Genomic DNA, 21,250 nt, shown 5'->3' with positions numbered 1-21,250 from the left:
TTTTCGGCCCATTTTCAGGGCTTTTCGGTCCCATTTGTGAAGCTCAAAAATGAGCCGAAAAAAGCCCCGAAAACAGGCCAAAAAAGCCCCAAAACGGGCCACAAAAAGCCTCAAAAATGGACCAGAAAAAGCCTTGAAAATGGACCAGAAAAAGCCTCGAAAACGGACCAGAAAAAGCCTTGAAAATGGGCCGAAAAAAGCCCCGGAAACAGGCTGAAAAAAAAGACTGGAAAAGAGCGGGAAAAAGGCCTGAAAAAAGGGAGGCCAAAACCATTTTTGTTTTGTTTTGTTTTCCTCTTCTAAATTTAGCTGCGTCTTATAGTCCGAAAAATATGGTAGTTAAGGCACCAAGCGTGGCAATTAGAAAGTTTATAATATATTCCATTTTAGTCCTGCTTTTCCAAAACGATGTCCTATTGTCTGGTTTTACTTTTTAAAATGCCCTGGGGAATCTGTAAATTGTTCCGTGATGATTCCTTAATGAAGATGAGTAATCAAATTCAATGAATAATCAACGTTTTTTTTCTGAAAAAAATTGTTCACACGAGGCAATCTTGCCCTGTATTGTGCATCCATTTGAATGTTTATGGAGGTTCTCGTTCATCCAGATCATGGTTGTTCCCAAAAGTGCTTTTATTTTAATTTTAATTTTATTTTATTTTAAAACTGGACTTTCCGATTTTTCTTTGAGGCCTTTCGCATCCAGCTAAAGTTAGACCTGAAGAAGCTTCTTCGGTGAGAAGCAAAACATCTTAACAGAAAAATCAGAAAGTTGCCTTTACAGTTGTGGCCAAAATTGTGGAAACCTTTTGGGAAAAGTGTATTTTTGAGGTTTGATGGCTAATAACACCACTTTTTTTTCTTGGAGTTTCAAGAGAATCCTATTCCACTGATGGAATGGCCTGGGAATAGCCCAGACCTTCATCCAATTGAAAATCTATGGAGCCGACTAAAGAAACTTGTTAGTCAGAAACGACCCAGCAATAAAACCCAGTTAATAGAAGCCATCATTCAATCTTGGTTTCACATTAACAGCTGCAGAACTAAAAGACTTGGTTCACTCCATGGGAAGACATTGTAAGGCCATAATTTATGCTAAAGGTTACCCAACTAAGGATTAACTGACATGGGGATCATTTTTGCATATCTCGCTTTTTCTATAGTGATCATTTTTGTGTATCTCGTTTTTTCTACCTGTTTCACTTTTCTTCTTTCTACTGTAACTGCTATTCTAATAGCAAATCCTTCCTAAAAGTTATTGTGTTACATTCTTGATTAAATGATCTTTCCATTGATATATAATTTTATGGTACTACTCAAAAAAAAAAAAAAAAAGTGGTGTTATTAGCTGGTTTGAGAAAATAACACTTTTTCTCAAAAGGTTTCCACAATTTTGGCCACTGCTGTAAAAGCACTTTTGGAACAAGGAAACCACTTCCGAAAATCCTGCGCAGAAATCCTGGGCAGTTCCAAAAACACACATACACAAATGTCTGGAAGGAGAAGAACAAGGAAAACCTTTCTCGTTTGTAAAGTCCATTATCTTTAATACCACAGAAATGCCACGGAGTTTGAATAATGTTGCCGCACTGAATGCTAACATTTAATTGCATTTCAATCAAATGTTGTCCAAAGGAATTGGGTTGAGGAATTGATGCATGGATAAATGAGTAGAATAGAATAAAATATCAAAGTTGGAAGGGACCTTGGAGGTCTTCTGGTCTAACCCTCTGCTTAGGCAGGAAACCCTACAACACTTCAGACAATGGTTATCCAACCTCTTCTTAAAAACTTCCAGTGTTGGAGCATTCACAACTTCTGCAGGCAAGTTGTTCCACTGATTAATTGTCCTCACTGTCAGGAATTTACTCCTCAGTTCTAGGTTGCTTCTCTCCTTGATTAGTTTCCATCCATTGCTTCTTGTCCTACCTTCAGGAGCTTTGGAGAATAGCTTGACTCCCTCTTCTTTGGGGCAGCCCCTGAGATATTGGAACATGGCTATCATGTCAACCCTGGTCCTTCTTTTCATCAAACTAGACATACCCAATTCCAGCAATCATTCTTCATATTCCCCTAATCCTCTTTGTTGCTCTTCTCTGCACTCTTTCTATGGTCTCAACATCTTTGAACTGAAAGTGAAAATGTTGGTTTCCCTCCTTATTCTGTGAAAGACCATTTGCTAAACAACCCAATGCATCATGATTAAAGCTAACCAAATCGTTTTAATTCCAGCTCCTGATTCCTTTTACAGTTAGTCCTTGATTTACGACCACAATTGAACCACAAATAGAGGAAAAAATGTGAATCACTGCAGTCGTTAAGTGAGTCACACGGTTGTTAAGTGAATCTGGCTTCCCCACTGACTTTGATTGTCTGAAGGTCATCAAAGGGGGATCTTGTGGCCTCTGGACAACACAATGGTCATAAATTTTATGACGGAAAGGCCGTTTTACGACCTTTCTTGCCACGGTTGTTAAGTGAATCACTGCCGCTGTTTAGTTGTTAAGTGAATCTGGGATCCCGTGGATTTTTGCTGGTCAGAAGATCGCAGAAGGGGATCACGTGACCCACTGCAACCGTCGTAAATATGAGTCAGTGGACAAGCATCCAAATGTAAAGCAGATGCTGCAAAGGTCGTAAGTGTGAAGAACGGTCATAAGTCACTTTTTTCCGTGCTGTTGGAACTCTGGACGGTCACTAAGTGAATTGTTGCACGTCCAGGGCTACCTGTATACTACACTGAGTTCAACATGAGCCAGCCGTGTGCGGCAGCCGCCAAAAAAGCTAATACAATGCTTGGTTGTATAAACAGAGGCATAGAATCAACATCACGTGAAGTATTAGTACCACTTTACAAAGCCTTAGTAAGGCCACACCTGGAATGCTGCATCCAGTTTTTGGTCACCACATTACAAAAAAAAAGATGTTGAGACTTTGGAAGAAGTGCAGAGAAGAGCAACGAAGATGATTCAAGGCCTGGAGACGAAATCATTTGAAAAACAGTTGTAGGATTTGACCCGTCTAGAGAAAAGGAGGACTAGGCGTGACATGATAGTAGCATTTGAGAGGCTGCCACAAAGAGGAAGGGGTCAAATTATTCTCCAAAGCACCAGAAGGCAGGACAAGAAGCAACTGGACGGAAACTCATCAAGGAGAGAAGCAACCTGGAATTAAGGAGAAGCTTCCTAACGGTGAGGACAATTAACCAGTGGAACAGCTTGCCACCAGAAGTTGTGAATGCTCCATCCCTGGAGGTTTTCAAGAAGAGATTGGACAGCTACTTGTCTGAAATGGTATGGGATCTCCTGCTTGAGCAGGGGGCTGGACTAGAAGACCTCCCAAGGTCCCTTCCAGCTTGATTCCGATTCATCAATAGGATACCAGTGTAATTATCAAGGGCAATTTGTCTCAAAATGTTTCTATCTTGTTGATCTCAGAACATGCCTTTGTTGGCTAACGTCGCCAGACAAGGCAGAGCAATAATTACATTCAATTTTTGAGCTAGTCGAACATGGCAAGAGACTAAATGACAGACTAGGAGCCTCCGAGGGAAAATTTACTCTACTCAGAAGATGCCACGCAAACCAATTTATCTTAATCACATTTGCAATCTGCCCTGCAGGAAAAAAATCCTGCCCTAGCCTTATAGAAAGACTTGGCAATATTAGCACAGAAGCATCTATTTTCTTGAGAACACCTTCCTTCTGCCGTGAAACGACTTTTATTTTTTAATTTCTACTAAAGCTGTTTTTTTTTAAAAAAAAGAGAGAGAGAGGACTAGCTGCAAGGAAAGAAGGTTTATGTGGTTTCCAAGAAACCTCAGGGACAGCAGCAAATGTTTCTGGGGTGGCTGACCAAATGGCTGAGCGAGTAGATGGCTCTTTTTTAGGGTTCTGGGTTTTTGCAGTTTGAGATGCTCCAGAGGGGTTGTGCAATGTAGTGAGCCTTGTGACTTTTATTTATTTCAACGGTGGTGGGTAAATCCTATTATGTCCTAAAGCAGTGGTGGGATTCAAATAATTTAACAACCGGTTCTCTGCCCTAATGATTTCTTCCAACAACCGGTTTACCAAACTGCTGAAAAAGTTAACAACCGGTTCTCCCGAAGTGGTGCGAACTGCCTGAATCCCACCACTGTCCTAAAGGTCCTGTCCTGTCCTTAGAATTTTGGGTGGAGGTATGTAGATTTTAATCCCATCAGCTCCAACCTTCTGTGAGTTTTGTTTACAAATAGATTGGCCCAGTCTTTCTTAATAGGTGCCAAGTATTCACCTCTAAAGTCTTGAGTGTTTCTGCTTGAGGCGGTTAAGAAAGACTGGGTCTGCTTTCTGCTTTTAAGAACACGTTTCTCCATTTCTCCTTTGGGGAAATCTTCTATCCTGCCTCTCTTAATATTAAGAATAAAGAATATTTCAATCTGGGGAGGTGGCTTCCTACAGTCTCTTTTTTATGCACCACCCAAGAAAAAATACGTTATCAGTGGTGTGAAGCCTAAAATCCTATCTCTCTTTAAAAACAATGGACAAATTCCACATATGGAGGACTTTCTAAGTGGCCATCACGACTGGGAAGGTAAATGTTTTATGCAAACTCATAAAAATCCATGGGAAAGTGGGTAATTTCACATATCACCTGTTACCAAAGTTCGTAGTAGCCAAAGAAATCTCTTTAAAAAAAAAAAAAAGATCAGTTATTCACACAACTCCTCCTTTTCACGATGGGAGATTCTCAGAACTCTACCTACACATTGTCATACATTTACGTCAAACAAGATGAGCAGGTTTAACTACTGAAGCCAAACAACACCCCCCCCCAAAAAAAAAGAAACAAAGAGGTTCCCTTTACAGGAAGGTCTCGTCAAACTGGGATTCTTTCTGCATTTCCTCTTAAATGGGCTCTCAGATATACACGAGCAGATAAAACCAGAAACTTGTGATTTTTCCCGACGATTTGTAAAGACAGCTGCTGCAACTTCACAAGCTGTAGACTTGCCAGGACTGACAGACAGAAATAGGAAAAACCGGTTCAGCGAGGAAAATAAATTCACGTCTTGCTTCCAGAAACTTGATAGGAAAGGAGTAGCTAACTCATCCATTCCTGCGCCTCGAAATTCATGCTTTTGCATGTCAATATTTTAGTTTCCGGGCCTTAATGCAACAGGGTATATTTTAATTGGCTTTTTTTAAAACAAAAAAAATAATAAACACGTTATCTTGCCAAAAGAAAAAACCCACTGGAATGATTCTGATTTAAAACAGGTTTCCTTCCAATTCTGGCTACGATTTTATCGTTCGAAATGTTCCAAAGGCTTTTGATTATTTCTGTTTTGTGGGTGTGTTTTTTTTTCCCCCATGGACATATATAGATATATATATCGACTGAGAAACTTTCCATATGCTGTTGTGCTTGGGGGAATCTCATTGCTATAAAAGCTACTGCAAAATAAAACATTTTATGGTTGCTTCCACCGTAGACGGGTTTCCTATTATTGCAACCTGTTATTTTTCAGAGAAATGAAACCAAAATTAGGTACAATCTACCAAGGCTGATTTAATTAGCAACAGGCCAAATTGCCTGGGTTGTGTGTCTGTTTTTGTGTGTGTGTGTGTGTGTGTGTGTGTGTGTGTGTGTGTGTGTGTGTGTGTAAGTATAGCCGAGAATGTCAGAGCTTTATTGGAATAAGTGACCTACAGATTTTTCTATGCGCTTGGAAAAAATACTCTACCCCCGACAAAGCTCAGAGGGAAAATTAAATTGCTTCCAACAATGGAAGTCTTTGTTAATGTTTTCGGCAATGAAGAAGAGTCAAGTCAGATATACCCAGTTTCCCCCAAAATAAGACCTCCCCTGATAATAAGCCCAATTTTGAGCGCATGGCAATAAGGCCAAGTGCTTATTTCAGGGTTCAAAAAAATAGAAGACAGGGTCTTATTTTTGGGGAAACAAGGTAGATAGATAGGTGATGATAGATAGATAGATAGATAGATAGATAGATAGATAGATAGATAGATACAGAGACAGAGAGAGAAAGAGGGAGGGAGAGAGGGGAGGAGAGAGAGAGAGGAGACACAGAGAAAGAGACAGAAACAGAGAGAGAGACGGGAAGGAAAGAGGAGAGAGACAGGAGAGAGAGACAAAGAGAGACAGAAACAGAGAAAGAGAGAGGGAAGGAGGGAGAGGGGGAAGAGAGAGAGGAGAGATAGACAGAGAGAAGAGGCAGAGAGAGAGAAACAGAGAGAAAGAGAGGGACGGAGAGGGGGAGGAGAGAGAGACAGAGAAACAGAGAAAGGGAGGGAGGGAGGGAGAGGGGGAGGAGAGAGAGAGAGAGAGAGAGACAGAAACAGAAAGAGGGAGAGGGAGGGAGAGGCGGGAGGAGAGAGAGAGATAGAAACAGAGAGAGAGGGAGAGGGAGGGAGAGAGAGAGAGAAAAAGGGGAGGAGAGAGGAGAGGAGAGAGACAGACACAGAGGGAGAGAGAGAGGAGAGAGACAGACACAGAAAGAGAGAGGGAGGGAGGGAGAGAAGGAAGAGAGAGAGGAGAGATAGAGAGAAGAGACAGAGAGAGAGAAAGAGAGGGATGGAGAGGGGGAGGAGAGAGAGACAGGAGAGAGAGAGAGACAGAGAAACAGAGAAAGAGAGGGAGGGGGGAGGAGAGAGACAGAGACAGAAACAGAGAGAGGGAGGGAGAGGGGGAGGAGAGAGAGAGAGAGAGAGAGAGAGAGAGAGAGAGAGAGAGAGAGAGAGAGAGAGAGAGACCCAGGCAGACCTTCTGGGGGGAAAAAATGGAGAGATACCCATGTCAAAAGATTTCCATCTTTTGGAAGACCTTCTAGAAATCTCCCACCATCGCTCCTCTGGCGTTGTTGATGCCCGCCTTCCCCAAGTCCAATTCAAGGGTTCACGGCTACTTTAAGGAGAGACAATTGCAAAGGCTGACCTCATTCTGTCTTGCGGTTTTATGAAACGGGGACACGAGGTCTTCCTTCTCCCCACCCCCCACCCCACCCCTTTCCTCCCATCCCTGGAGAAGCCACGATTACTTCCAGGGTGACAAGTGGATGTCACCTGGTGTCTTTCTCATGTTCGGTGGTGGGAAGCGGGCCAGAAGATGCTCGGCCTTGCTCTCTACGAACACGTTTTCCTCCGTGTCTGATTTCCAGTGAAATAACAACCTGAACAGGGTTTTGTGTGTGTGTGTGGAACGTCGTAATGGGTGGCGTGTGTCCAGGCATAACAACAACAACAACAACAACAATAATAATCGTACATCTTAAGAAGGTACTCGGTTGAGGTACTAGGACGCTGGTACTAGGACACGTTCCCTTACGGAGTTGAGGCCCTGCGGTGTTCGCCTAGCACAGGGATCTGCAACGTTAAATACTCAAAGAGCCATTTGGACCTATTTTCCACAGAAAAGAAAACACCGGGAGCCACAAAACCTGAGTGGGCATGGCCAACTCGATGTCACTCACTTCCACCAGTCATATGACCTTCCCTAGCCACGCCTACCCAGCCGGTCATTAGGGCAGAGAACCAGTTGTTAAAAAACATCAGGAACCACAAAATCATTTTGACATCTCTCTCTCTCCTCCCTCCCTCCCTCCCCCACTCTCTCCCTCTCTCTCTGTATCTCTCTGTCTCTCTCTCTCCCTCTCTCTCTGTATCTCTCTATGTCTCTCTCTCCCTTTCTCTATCTCTCTATGTCTCTCTCTCTCTCCCTCTCTCTCTGTATCTGTCTCTCTCTCTCCCTCTCCCTCTGTATCTCTCTCTGTTTCTCTCTCTCCCCCTCTCTCTGTATCTCTCTATGTCTCTCTCTCTCCCCCTCTCTCTGTATCTCTCTATGTCTCTCTCTCCCTTTCTCTATCTCTCTATGTCTCTCTCTCTCTCCCTCTCTCTCTGTATCTCTCTATGTCTCTCTCTCTCCCTCTCCCTCTCTATATCTCTCTGTTTCTCTCTCCCTCTCTCTGTATCTCTCTATGTCTCTCTCTCCCACTCTCTCTATATCTCTCTATGTCTCTCTCTCCCTCTCTCTCTGTATCTCTCTATGTCTCTCTCTCTCCCACTCTCTCTATATCTCTCTATGTCTCTCTCTCCCTCTCTCTCTGTATCTCTCTATGTCTCTCTCTCTCCCTCTCTCTCTGTATCTCTCTATGTCTCTCTCTCTCCCCCTCTCTCTGTATCTCTCTGGCTCTGCCATGGCCATTTCTCCATCCCCCCCCCCCCGTCGCCCTTACCTTTTCAGGCCAGGCGAGGAGTGACTGGGAGGGGAGGGCGAGGGGTGGGGCCAGCCAGTGGTGGGATCACTTGACAGGGAGCCACAGCAGAGGGCCCAAAGAGCCACATGCAGCTTCAGAGCCGAAGTTTGCTGACCCCTGGCCTAGCAAATCTTTCTTTCTAAATTTCTTCTCCTTCCTAAATCGCCGTGCATGTACTACATCCACGTGTATTTTTTTTGCAATTGCTGCTTTTCACTTTGGCCCAGAGAAGATCCGACTTGATAGATGTAGGCGAAGTGAATTCAAGCAGAAGTAATTCTACTCTGCTGGTACGTGGGGAAAAAAAATATCAAGAAATAGTATCGGATCTGTTGAACTCTCGCCGGCCTTTGTCATAAGAGACTTGGGGGGAAAAAACACGACATACAAGTCCTCGACTTAACGACCAATATGGAGCCCCAAATTTCTCCTGCTACGCGAAAGATATTTCACAAGTGAGATTTTGCCCCCACTTTATGACCTTTCTTGGTTGTTAAGTGAATCTGGCTTCCCGGTTGGCTTTTCTTCATCAGAAGGTCGCAAAATGGGATCATGTGACTCGGGGCCCCTGCAGCCATCCTAAATCCACGCCAGTTGCCAAGCCTCTGAATTTCGATCACGTGACCACGGGGATGGTGGATGCAACGGTCGTTAAGTGCGAAAAACGGTCCTAACTTAAGTTGCTATTTTCAGTGCCGTTGTAACTTTGAACGGTCACTAAATGAGGACCATCTGTTCGTCTTGTTCACTCTCCGAAGCTGTTCAGAGGAAGAAAGAAGAGTGCAGCCCCAAGCAAACATCTGAATTCGAATGGCCCTCATCTCCAGAAACACAGAACAGTGAAATTTTAAGAGTAGATCTCCAGCAGATTCCAAGCCTACGAAGTCACACAAAAGTGCCTCTTTTGAGATTAGAATAAGATCAGTAAATCAGATCACCCGCAGTGCTAATAATACGCTATACAAGACGTAATCTGTATAATTACAGTCTCTTTACCACAATGCCTTCATGTGCTAGCCTTCCATCCCAGTGTTGTGACCTCGGCTTCCTGAGTCATTAAAACACACGAGTATTCCCCAAAACCTCTTTTATTGCAACAGCTGTGAATTACGTTCATTCACAGCCGAGTCCCAATTAGTTGCAAAAAGTCCTTCGGGAGAAATCCTTCGGGATAATCGCCAACCTTTATCTCTCTTGACACTCTGCCAAAGACCTACTTGGCAAAGCCACACAGAATCCAGAATCAAACAGAGATGCCGACTTGGAACAGAATTCACAATGTTGCTTTCCTGCAAAGGGCCCACGTACTTTTGCTCTCTTTTAAGCCTTATGGAAGGGGCCAATCATCTCCAGGCCTTACTCCCTAGTCGTCCCTTTTGTTTTAACTGTTCGTGCCTTCTGGCAGCTCTGCTCATGTGCGCACTAGGAACAGGTTCCTCCTCTGCTCATGTGCGCACTAGGAACAGGCTCCTCCGCGCATCACTCCCAGATGGCCTGGCCCCAACTCTGCCTCTGACGCAGAAGCCTCGTCCGGGCCTTCCCCAGACTCCAGCACTGGCCCATGTTCCTCCCCAGCCTCCTCACTGTCCGACTCCGCTGCCAGCTCTGCAGGCTGCTGGCAGACCACAACACCCAGGTGCAAAAAAACTTTACAAACTCCAGAATGGAGTGCTGGAAAGTCTTACTTTTTAATACAACTTTTTTTTTTTTTAAAGAAAACTCTATGCCTTTTGAAGTTTAGATATTTAAAATTCCTCTACTTGGGGGAAAAAAAAAAAACAGCCCATTGTGACCTAAATCGTACATTGCCCTATTTCTTCCTGCGTTGTAATATCTACCCATTGCAAAGTTTATTAGACACGGCAGTTCAGCTAAGAATCCGTTAGGTGGAACATAACCAGAGCATCGTATAAAGGCGAAATATTTCACTGAATATTATGTCTTCGTGTTTATCACATATGTACAGGTAATCCCCGATTTACAACAGTTCACTTAGTGACGGTTTGAAGTTACAACGCCACTGAAAAACATTTTTTCACAGTAATGATGGTTGGCCATTCCCAGTAATGACCGTTTTTCACAGTTATGACCGATGCGGCCTCTTCCAGGTCACGTGACTTACAGTTGTATGCTTGACAACTGATTCACATTTATGACCGTCACATGATCCCCTTTTGTGAACCTTCTGACGAGCCAAGTCGATGGGGAAGCCCGATTCGCTTAACAACCGGTGTTATTAATTTAACAACCGTGGTGATAGCCTTAACAGATGTCAAGCAAGAAAAGTCGTTAAATGAGGCAAAGGTCACTTAACAAATGTCTCACTTAACAACATAAATGTTGGGCTCCATTGTGGTTGTAAAAGTTGAGAACTAACTGTATTTTATTATTGTGTTTCTTTTACCTACTTTATCCTGGAAATCGGTCTTGTATTTTATCTTTGTTGGATCCGATACGGATGTTGTAAGACTAATCAACCAACACATTTTCCACGGTGAATTTTGCAAAAACAAAAATAGCAGACAAGTCCCTAGATTTGAAGAAATAATGGTTCCTTCTTCTCATTAATGTTAAATATTTAAAAGAAATCTTTATAGACGATCAGTTGCAATTTCCCACGTTATCAGTAAGTAAAAAAGAGGTTGAGACTCTAGAAAGAGCGCAGAGAAGAGCAACCAGGAGGATTAGGGGACTGGAGGCTCAAACATACGGAGAACGGTTGCAGGAATTGGGTATGGTTGGCTAGTGAAGAGAAGGAACAGGGGAGACATGATAGCAGTCTTCTTATATTTGAGGGGCTGCCACAGAGAGGAGGGGGTCAACCTAGTCTCCAAAGCACCAGAGGGCAGGACAAGAAGCAACGGATGGAAACTAACCAAGGAGAGAAGCAACCTAGAACGAAGGAGCAATTTCCAGACATTTGGAACAATTAACCAGTGGAACAACTTGCCACCAGAATTTGTGAATCCTCCAACATTGGAGGTTTTTAAGAAGAGATTGGACAACCATTTTTCTGAAACGGTAGAGGGTTTCCTGCCTAAGCAAGGGGTTGGATTAGAAGACCTCCAAAGTCCCTTCCAACTCTGTTATTCTACATTCTACAAAGCTCAAAAGTTCACCAGTGCATGGAAAGGAAGCAAGGAACCCAAAAAAAGCACTCATTGTAACATACTCTTTGAGATATACTGGATTAATTTGTTCATGGGAACCAGTTAAGCTGTTAGGAGCCCATCCCGTTCTTTTCAATAAACCCTCAAATTCCTGCCATGTTGTTGTTATTTTGTACTTCATTAAGGTAATTTAATACATCCAGTAATTTATGATCCATGTTGTTTCCCTTTCCTTGTGTTACAAAATTCCTGCCATAAAGTTGATTCACCCTCATTGCTCAAGGCTTAAAGCAGTTAAGGATGTAGATCCAAATCTCAGGTTCGAGGTAGATGTTTCAACAAGAACGTGTACGTCCAAGTAAGTTCTCCATCGTGTTTTCTTAAGAAGGGTAGAGTTTACTTAACACAATTCAACTGCAACTCTTCAAATGGTTTCCTTCTTGTTCGCCAAGCGTGCAACGCTCTTGCTATTCTCTGCTCACCAACTTCCCAACAGCCTCTGAACTTTCCTACTCCGAGATCGACAATCAAGCCTTCATAATTTTGTTCAAAAACTTTGCTTCTTCTTAACGCTGTTCTTTCCAAACTACACAATTTCTAGATGTGAACTAGAATTCAACAGCTGCCTTGGCCGTTCCTTAAGAGTTGTGGTCCATGCATCTGGACTTCTCTGGCTTGACATGTGTAGCACAACAGTGATGCTTAGATGTTGCTTATGAAGCTACCACACATAGCAGGGGATTCGTATCCAGAGTACAGGATCCAGAAAAAAATGTCTTAAGCCTCATGGCCCTAGGCAGTGCTTGGATGATAGAGACACTTCCTATTTTCTGTAGATACAATTGAGCTTACAATCATCTTTCCCAAAATATTGTATTTAATGCAGCAGCTAGAAGATTCCTTGCAGAAGTTGCCCATAGCAACGTGCACAACTTTTAAGGAATATGGTTGTGCGAATCCTCCAGAGTCAATTCCAGAAAGGGGAACACAGTTGTGCAAATCCTCCAGAGTCAATTCCAGAAAGGAACGGGGTTGTGCAAATCCTCCAGATTCAATTCCAAAGTGGAAAATAATTGTGCAAATCCTCCAGATTCAATTCCAGAAAGGCACAAGAGGAAATCAGCTGTGTCCCACTCATTAAAGTAGCCTCATCGACAAATTCCCAAGTCTGTCCTACCCAGCTGCTGGCCAATCTTGCAAATAAACTGGTTTGCTTTCAGAAGCAATATCTGTGATCCTATTTGGCATCGAATCCAAGGCAACCCGCCAACCGCACTGAGGAATATTTACACACCACAAGACTCATGGAAAAAGGTAAAGATGCGGGAAGATGCAAAGGAGTGTTTGCAAGCAAGATTTGGGCTCTTGCTGGAATTAAGGTGGGTATACTAGGAGTTGAAGACGCCTTTCTCTACACATGGAAAGCAATGGGACAAGCTCCCTTTGTGTGGGAGCTAATCATTTTCAGAGACTGACATCTGCATTCATGTTGTTATACAGATGATATAATGCACACCCCACTCCTTTCTAGCACTGATGATGTTAGCTAGTCGGGTAATGAAATGTTTGCAAGGAAACCATCAAGCTCAGAGAGCACCAAGGACCCCATAGCCATCATCTTCCTTCTTCCTCCTCCTCCTCCTCCTCCTCCTCCTCCTCCTCCTCCTCCTCCTCCTCCTCCTCCTCCTCCTCTTCCCTCCCTTCTAGAACTGATGATGTTACCTAACTGGGTATTTATTTATTCCTGTATGGTATGTGTATAAAGGGAGATAAAATATAGACATTTATACATGTTGGTGTATATCAAAGCTCTTTGGCAAAATGTCTTTACTCTCGAATATGCTCACGGTGGAGTTAAAATTTAGGGAACATGAAAATTTGCTTCTTCCATCTGCTTTCCAACCAATTTACTGTCACACTCTCCAGCAAAGCGGGGGAGGGGGGGGACCCAATTCCAACAGCCCGTTTTTGTTTTGTTTTTTAAACACCCTTAAAATCTCTTTTTGAATTAAAATATGAGATTCATTCGGATTAGTTGCTCCCTCTCCATATTTATTTATTTTTTTTTACAAACGGTTTGACATTCATCTTTAAAATCAGAAAAGCTACTTAGGGAATAGAGTGGAAACCAGGCCAAAGTACTGCAGCTTATCTCCAGTTTTTTGAAAAGCAGGATATATTTCAGGGTCGGTGTTTAAAAAGTCAAAGTGGAAAGTTTTATCCTTTCGGTTTTAGGCCCTGCCTCTCAAATGTATATAATACTGAAAATAAACTCCAAGGCATTTTTTATTTTATTTTTTGGGTACCGTAACAGCCCATCTATCCTACAAGACACACTAACATCGACAGCTACGGACCGACATTTTACAAAATCTGGGGCCCAACCTTGCAAGGGATTATATTATTACTAATCTTTTAGACAATATAGATAGCAATGTTCCCCTACCAACCACAATCTTATTATTTTTTTTAACTTTATTATCTTTATTTACTTTTTACTTTTACTCATAAATTTGAATTTCTTTTTTCATTCTGTTCTTCACCTATGTTTCGATTTATGTATTTATGTGGCTTTACTTTAAGGGAGGTGGTGGCTCAGTGGCTAACACGTTGAGCTCGTCGATCGAAAGGTTGGCAGTTCAGCGGTTCGAATCCCTAGTGCCACGTAATGGAGTGAGCTCCCGTGACTTGTCCCAGCTTCTGCCAACCTAGCAGTTCGAAAGCACGTAAAAATAAATGCAAGTAGAAAAATAGGGACCACCTTTGGTGGGAAGGGAACAGCGTTCCGTGTGCCTTTGGCATTGAGTCATGCCGGCCACATGACCATGGAACCGTCATAAATATGAACCCGTTGCCATGCATCTCAATTTTGATCACGTGATCATGGCCCGTAACTTTGCAGTTACGTAACCTGCAAAAGTCATAACTGTGAAAAACAGTCAGAAATCACGTTTTTTGGTGCCGTTGTAACTTTGGTCACTAGCTGAACTGTGGTAAGTCGAGGATTACCTGTACAGGGATAGACTCCACCATAATTTCAACTGGGAAACTATGAGCACCTTAGATCAAACTAAGTCCAAAAAATGCTAGAGAATTCCTAGAGGCCTTGGCATTCAGACAAATCAGCCATCAACAGGCCCAGAGAGATAAACAACATCTACATACCATTCAAAAGAGACAATCAGAAGGAAACAAAGCACTTCCTGGCCAACAATCAACACCCAGATAAGCGGGAGATTAGGATCCAGATTTACTCTAGACCAACAATCAAGAAGTAAACAATACCCTAATCAAAGAACTACCAACTCAGGCAATCCAGCTAATAGTAAACAACAGCGTAATGAAGGAACTACCAAGGCCACTTCCACCAACTATGACAGGGCAACCCATTGTATATAAAGAGAGCAAACCCTACTCTCTTCTAGCACTGATGATGTTACCTAGTTTGGTAATAAAAGGTCTGCAAGAAATCAACCAAGCTCAGGAAGAAAAATACCCCTCAATCCTCCTCCTTTCCCCCCTCTTCCTCACACATCCCACTCCCTCCTGACACTGATGACGTTACCTAGTTTGGTAATGAGACATCTGTAAGAAAGCAACCAAGCTCAGAGAGCACCGAGGACCCCAGAACGACATCATTCATGCAAATGGAAATCTCTGCGAACGTCGCAATTTGCAAATGATGCACCTACATTAACCTACATTTAACTGCCTGAACCAGAATATTTTGGATGCAACAGACTTGTCTCAAATGTCCATTAAATGGAGATCCACTAAATCACGGCCTCCTTCTACTCCATCATCACGAAGCAAAGCCTGTCCTCGCTACTCTTATTTTGGTTCAAGAGTGGAGTAGTTGGATGACTCTAGATAGATGCTAAAAAAACCATTCACCGGGAAATGACATTAAAAAAAAACAAGCAAGAAAGACATGGAACATTAATGGATGAATCACCGTTTGCTGTTCGGGCAAGAATGAATTTAAATTCTAAGCTTTAAAAAGTGAATTAGAAAATGGAAAAAAGTAACAATATAAGACTCAACTTTTCTTAAGACCTTAGTTAGACCTGTTGAGTTGTATTCAATCCAATTACTCGTCTTTTACACCTAGTCCTTAACTTACAACAGTTCACTCAGTGACCGTTTGAAGTTACAAGACGCATTAGGGCTTATTTTCTGGTTAGGTCTTATTTTTGGGGAAATACGGTACCTAAATGTACCCATCTGGCTGACAATCTTAACTGGGGCTTATTTGGGGGGTAGGTCTTATATTACGAGCATCTTGAAAAATCCTGCTAGGACTTATTTTCCAATTGGGTCTTATTTTCAGGGAAACAGGGTAGGAAACCTTACAGCAGAGACAAAATCTGAATGAGGAATTTGGCCATTTATTTGTCAAAAGAAGATTACAAATTCGAAGGAGCACAATGGAAATGAAAATTAAAATGTGACACAGATTTTAGTCAACTTAGATACATCCCCTTAGGAACCTCTTAAGCATGAAATCAGGTTCACAAACGTGAAGTTAGAATTAAAACTGTTAAGAGTTAGTAGCTGAAACAACGGAATTGGGTGAAGATATTCCAGACTTTGACAACTCTTGTTACAAAAATGGAAATATCAGCTCCAAATCTGGTGCTTGGCCTCAATTTTATAAGCAGAACTAAGAACCTCATCGTGATGGCAATAATAATTCCGCACTCAATCCAACCAAACCCTCCTGGAAATTATCTCATTTTATGCACCTTAAATATTCTTCTCTTAAATGAATTAGTTGTCAACACAACACAAGGCGAATCAGTCGATCCCGTCTTAAGAACAGTGTGGGTTTTTGTCCTAGTCATATTGTGCAGAGTAACACAACGAGGAAACAAATATTTATTTTTTAGGTTTCCACCCCAACCCCCCTTTTCATTTTACTAAAATGAATTCCTGGGGTTTTTTTAGAAGCCACGTTCTTGTACAGAAGTAAGGATGTGAATTTGCAAGTCATTTCAAATCACGAGTTATAAAATGACCGTCTTTCAGAAGCTGGACAGTAAATTTGGATTATGGCGAATCAAGGAAGGAATTGCTGCTCCCGTTCCTGTCCTTTTTTGGGGGTCAACTTTGGAACAGACAAACAGGCTCTGTGGCAGGAAAATAGAAGACAAAGAATGAACCCATTGTAAAATCTTTTAAATCCATCTTCTATGACACACAGCTCTCTCACACACACTAAAAAAAAATAAAAATCCACAATGCACAGACAAATATATCTTTCTAAAGCTCTCCACAGCTAAGATCACACAATGAACTAAGCCACAGTTTGTTTCTCAGGCTATAATTGGGCTGTTTAGCACAACATCAAACCATCAATCTTGGTTGACCTATGACAGGTGTTGGCAACTAGCGGCCCCGGAGCCACATGCAGCTCTTTTGTCCCCCTGCTGTGGCTCCCAAACAGACAGACAGACAGAAAAAGACACACAGAGAGATACCCGTTTCCCACAGAAAACACTGGGAGCCACAAAACCTGCGTAGGTGTAGCTGGGAGGGGGGGTCATGTGACTGGGTGGAAGTGAGTGACATCAAGTTGGCCACGCCCACCCAGTTTTTGTGGCTCCCGGTGTTTTCTTTTCTGTGGGAAACAGATCCAAATGGCTCTTTGAGTGTTTAAGATTGTAGTCCCTCGACCTATGGCAATGTCTACCTTGGTGTGGAATTTTAAGTTCAAAACAGACAAACTACAGATATCCCTTAGCAGAATGGATGAACCCAACCACAACTGGAAAAAAAAACACAATTTGAAAATACGATTTATTGCAGATTTATCAGAACAAGTCTCAGTGTATATACAGAGGCTTACTCTGGGAAATAACAGTTTTGTTGTGGATTAGAGGGTCAACCTATTCTCCAAATCAGGAGAAGGAGCAACGGATGGGAACTAACCAAGGAGAGAAGCAAGCTAGAACCAAGGAGAAATTTCCTGACAGTGAGAACAATTAGTCAGTGGAACAACTTGCCACCAGAAATTGTGGGTGGAGGTTTTAGAATAGAATAGAATAGAATTCTTTATTGGCCAAGTGTGATTGGACACACAAGGAATTTGTGTGTCCCTTCGGAGACAAGGGCGGGATATAAATTCAATAAATAAATAAATAAATAAATAAATAAATAAATAAATAAATAAATAAATAAATAAATTTGTCTTTGGTGCATAAGCTCTCGGTGTACATAACGAAAAAATAAAATATATTCATCAAGAATCATAAGATACAACATCTTAATGATAGTCATAGGATACTAATAAGCAATCAAATCACACTAGGAAACAAACAGAACAATGTAAGTTTTTAAGAAGAGATGGGACAACCATGTGTCTGAAACGGTGTAGGGTTTCCTGCCTGAGCAGGGGGTTGGACTAGAAGATCTCCAAGGTCCCTTCCCACTCTGTTATTCTGATAAGAGGTTTTGGGTAAACAAAGACAAAGCTCATTAAAGCTCACGAGTTAGTAACTTTCTCCTCCCTAAGGTGCCTGGAAAAATTACAACTCCTATTCAAACAAACATTATTATGGTTTCAGCACTCCGTTTGCCCCCAAAAAAAACATTTTCTTCCACACACCCGAGAACATCAAAAGGGGTTTTAAAGATATCGTGAATGAACTGAGACCCCCACACACACAAGAGACCAGAGCTTCAAAGCCAAGAGTCACCCTCTCTTTATTTTACTCCCTCCCAACTCCTCTTGTAGAGGAAACCGCCCCAGTTTTTTGTTTTTTTTTTAAACTGTTTGGAAAGAGGTGGGCTTGTTTTGCTCGGCTGAATAAGCTACCAGCAGCTGTCTTGGCGAAGGACAGGTTGGGAAGGAAAGAGAAAGGAGCTTGTGTCCATGGAAAAACTTCCACATTCAAGCAGGCCGGCAGAGTAGAGATTTGGCAGGGTTGAAAAAGCCACCTAAAGTATAAATAGATACTACAGGAAGAGAGGGAGGGGAGTTATCCATCCAGCTCATCTGAAAGACAGTGAATAAGCGAGATACAGATTTGTTCCATAAATCTTTTTTTCTCTCTCTCCCAAGTAAGGGCAACAAGGACCAGTCTTGGCTTTGCCAACTCTGCAGTCCATAAAGCCAAAATAAATAAATAAATAAAAATCATTTTTGGATTTCTTTTTAAAGGAAAAAAAAAGTTTGTAAACCCCCTCCCTCTCTCTCTGCTTAACCCACCTCGTCTCTCTTTTAAAAACCCAATTTCATTGTTCGTTTTGCAGCAAGATAGATAGAAGATAGAATTGAAGATAGATAGAATTCAAGACAGATAGAAGATAGAATTCAAGATAAATAGAAGATAGAATTCAAGATAAATAGAAGATAGAATTCAAGATAGATAGAATTCAAGACAGATAGAAGATAGAATTGAAGATAGATAGAATTCAAGACAGATAGAAGATAGAATTCAAGATAAATAGAAGATAGAATTCAAGATAAATAGAAGAGAATTCAAGATAAATAGAAGATAGAATTCAAGATAGATAGAATTCAAGACAGATAGAAGATAGAATTCAAGATAAATAGATGATGGATAACCATTTGTCTGAAGTCCTGTAGGGTTTCCTGCCTAAGCAGGGGGTTGGACTAGAAGACCTCCAAGGTCCCTTCCAACTCTGTATTTCTATTTCTGTTTCTATTTCTATTATTCCTATTCCTATTCTATTCTTTATTGGCCAAATGTGATTGGACACCCAAGGGATTTGTCTTCCGTGCAAAAGCTCTCAGTGAACATTTAAAAATGCATTCATCAAGAATCGTAAGATACAACACTCAGTGATAGTCATACAATACTAAACAAGCCATCAAATCGTACTAGGAAACCAAATAAAACAGTATAAACCGTAAAGATACAAGCAACAAGGTTATAGTTGTTAAGCAGAAAGAGATGGGTAATAGGAAGGATGAGAAGAAGAAGAATAAAACCTATATAGTAAAAATCTAAAAACCTATATAGTAAAAATATAAAAAACTATATAGTAAAAATCTAAAAACCTATATAGTAAAAATATAAAAAACTATATAATAAAAATATAAAAAACTATATAGTAAAAATCTAAAAACCTATATAATAAAAATATAAAAAACTATATAGTAAAAATCTAAAAACCTATATAATAAAAATATAAAAAACTATATAGTAAAAATATAAAAAACTATATAATAAAAATATAAAAAACTATATAGTAAAAATCTAAAAACCTATATAATAAAAATATAAAAAACTATATAGTAAAAATCTAAAAAACTATATAATAAAAATATAAAAAACTATGTAGTAAAAATATAAAAAACTATATAGTAAAAATAGTAAAAACTGCCAAGGTGGGATTAAAAAACAGGGGGAAAGAGGCTGGCTGGTGGTGGGGAAGAGACCCCGATTTCAGGTTCTGCCATTCTGGGTTGAGATTTGATTTTTTGATTTTTGATTTTTGAACTAGCCTCTCGGTTTTTAATTAGAAAGTTAAATAAAGCGCCGGAGCGGAGGGCTAATTAACATTTCGCAGCCACTGAGCCGCCGAGCCTTAAGGGGGGAAAACTTGAAACTCTCGCAGCCCAAAAATATTCACGGGAAAAGATCTGCACTGGGGTTTTTTTTTTTCTGCCTCCTTCGCCAGTCCTCGAGCCCTTTCCTTTCCTCGAGGAGCTCTTAGGATGGGCGCAAAAGCGGCGCAAACCGACTTGTCCACGACCCTTGCTCCAACATCCGCCCAAGGCTCTTTTTTTGGGGGGGGGGGGTTGAGATTTCCAAGGATGCTCTTTCCAGCCTAGCTTCCCTCTTCCCTTTTCCCCCTTTCCCTCCCTCTGCTTTTGCCCAGCCCCTGCCCCGTGTCCAGCCATCCTCCACCCACCCACCCACCCACGCACGCCATGCCACCCTCGGGATAAATCAATCATTCCTCATCCGACTCAAGCTCTCCAAACTTCATACTTCCTGCTTGGGGTGGAAGGAACCTGGGATCGGGGGGGCCCGCCGCGTGGGGGCTTGGTAGACCCCCAGCGGGCGAGCGAAGGAGACCACCCACCCACGCGAGATCGCGAGTGGGGTGGAGATTTAAAACCTGGTTCCCAACCGGAGGACTTTTTGGCTAGAAAGCAAGGACCCCCCCTCCCCCAAAAAAGCCAGAGGGAGGGTGGGGAAGCCTTCAGGGTCGCGCCCGCGAAACAGAACCCCACCCCACCCACTCACTTACTTACCAGCATCGGAGGGGGACCCCGAAGTTTGTGGCCGGCGCCGCCGCTGCTTCGGGGCTCCGACGGGCCCCCCACTTTTTCAAACCATGCCCAGCTGCGGCTTCTCCTTCCCCGAAGAGCAAAGCAGCAGAGGCAGAACCCCAGGGCGCAGCGCAACGTCGCTCCTCCTTCCCAAATTTGCTCCCACCCACTCACCCACCCACCCCCAAAAGTGGGGGGAGCGATCCCAGAAGCTGGAGGGGAAGGTGGAGCGATGGGCAAGGGAGAGGGACGGGATTGGAGAGGGGGAAGGTCACTCTGCGAGGAAGCGGTGGGGAGGGGAGGGCATCCACGCACTGGGGGAGGACAGCCCAGGGGAGGGGTCGAAAGCAAGGGGGCAAAGCTGGGGAAAGGAGGGGGGCGTTGGGAAGCCTCCCACGCGTGGCCAAACCCGCCTCTATCCACTCCCTCCTCTCCTTCTTCCTCCCCAATCTGTTCCTCCCACTCCTTGGCTCTCGCGCGAGGCTGGCCCGCTTCACCCACCCACCCACCCACTTTTAAGTGGGAGGGGGTGGGCAACGGTGCAGAGCCGCGCAGGACGAGGGTCTTTATTTCTCCGTCCCGTGGGCGGATGGCGAAAAGCTTGCTTTTGCAACAACAAAGAAACTTTTGTTTCCATAA

At 42.5% G+C, this 21,250-nt stretch overlaps 1 protein-coding gene across 7 annotated transcripts in view; it reads right to left on the bottom strand.

Annotated features, from left to right (window-relative positions):
• The window catches only part of PPFIBP1 (PPFIA binding protein 1), a 96,769-nt gene extending 76,021 nt beyond the window's left edge, over positions 1-20,748 (bottom strand). For all 7 annotated transcript variants that reach the window (XM_070947864.1, XM_070947865.1, XM_070947867.1 and 4 more), the window contains exon 1: positions 20,594-20,748. The gene's annotated coding sequence lies outside the window, so the exon portion shown is untranslated. The remainder of the gene's footprint in view (positions 1-20,593) is intronic.
• Between the last annotated feature and the right edge of the window lie 502 nt (positions 20,749-21,250).

This window comes from Pituophis catenifer, unplaced genomic scaffold (assembly GCF_029215685.1).
Source record: "Pituophis catenifer annectens isolate HBS135680 unplaced genomic scaffold, rPitCat1.0.hap2 SCAF_7, whole genome shotgun sequence".
Classification (NCBI taxonomy): domain Eukaryota; kingdom Metazoa; phylum Chordata; class Lepidosauria; order Squamata; family Colubridae; genus Pituophis; species Pituophis catenifer.
Note: the sequence above shows the minus strand (reverse complement) of the source record. Positions and strands in the feature narration are given on the sequence as shown.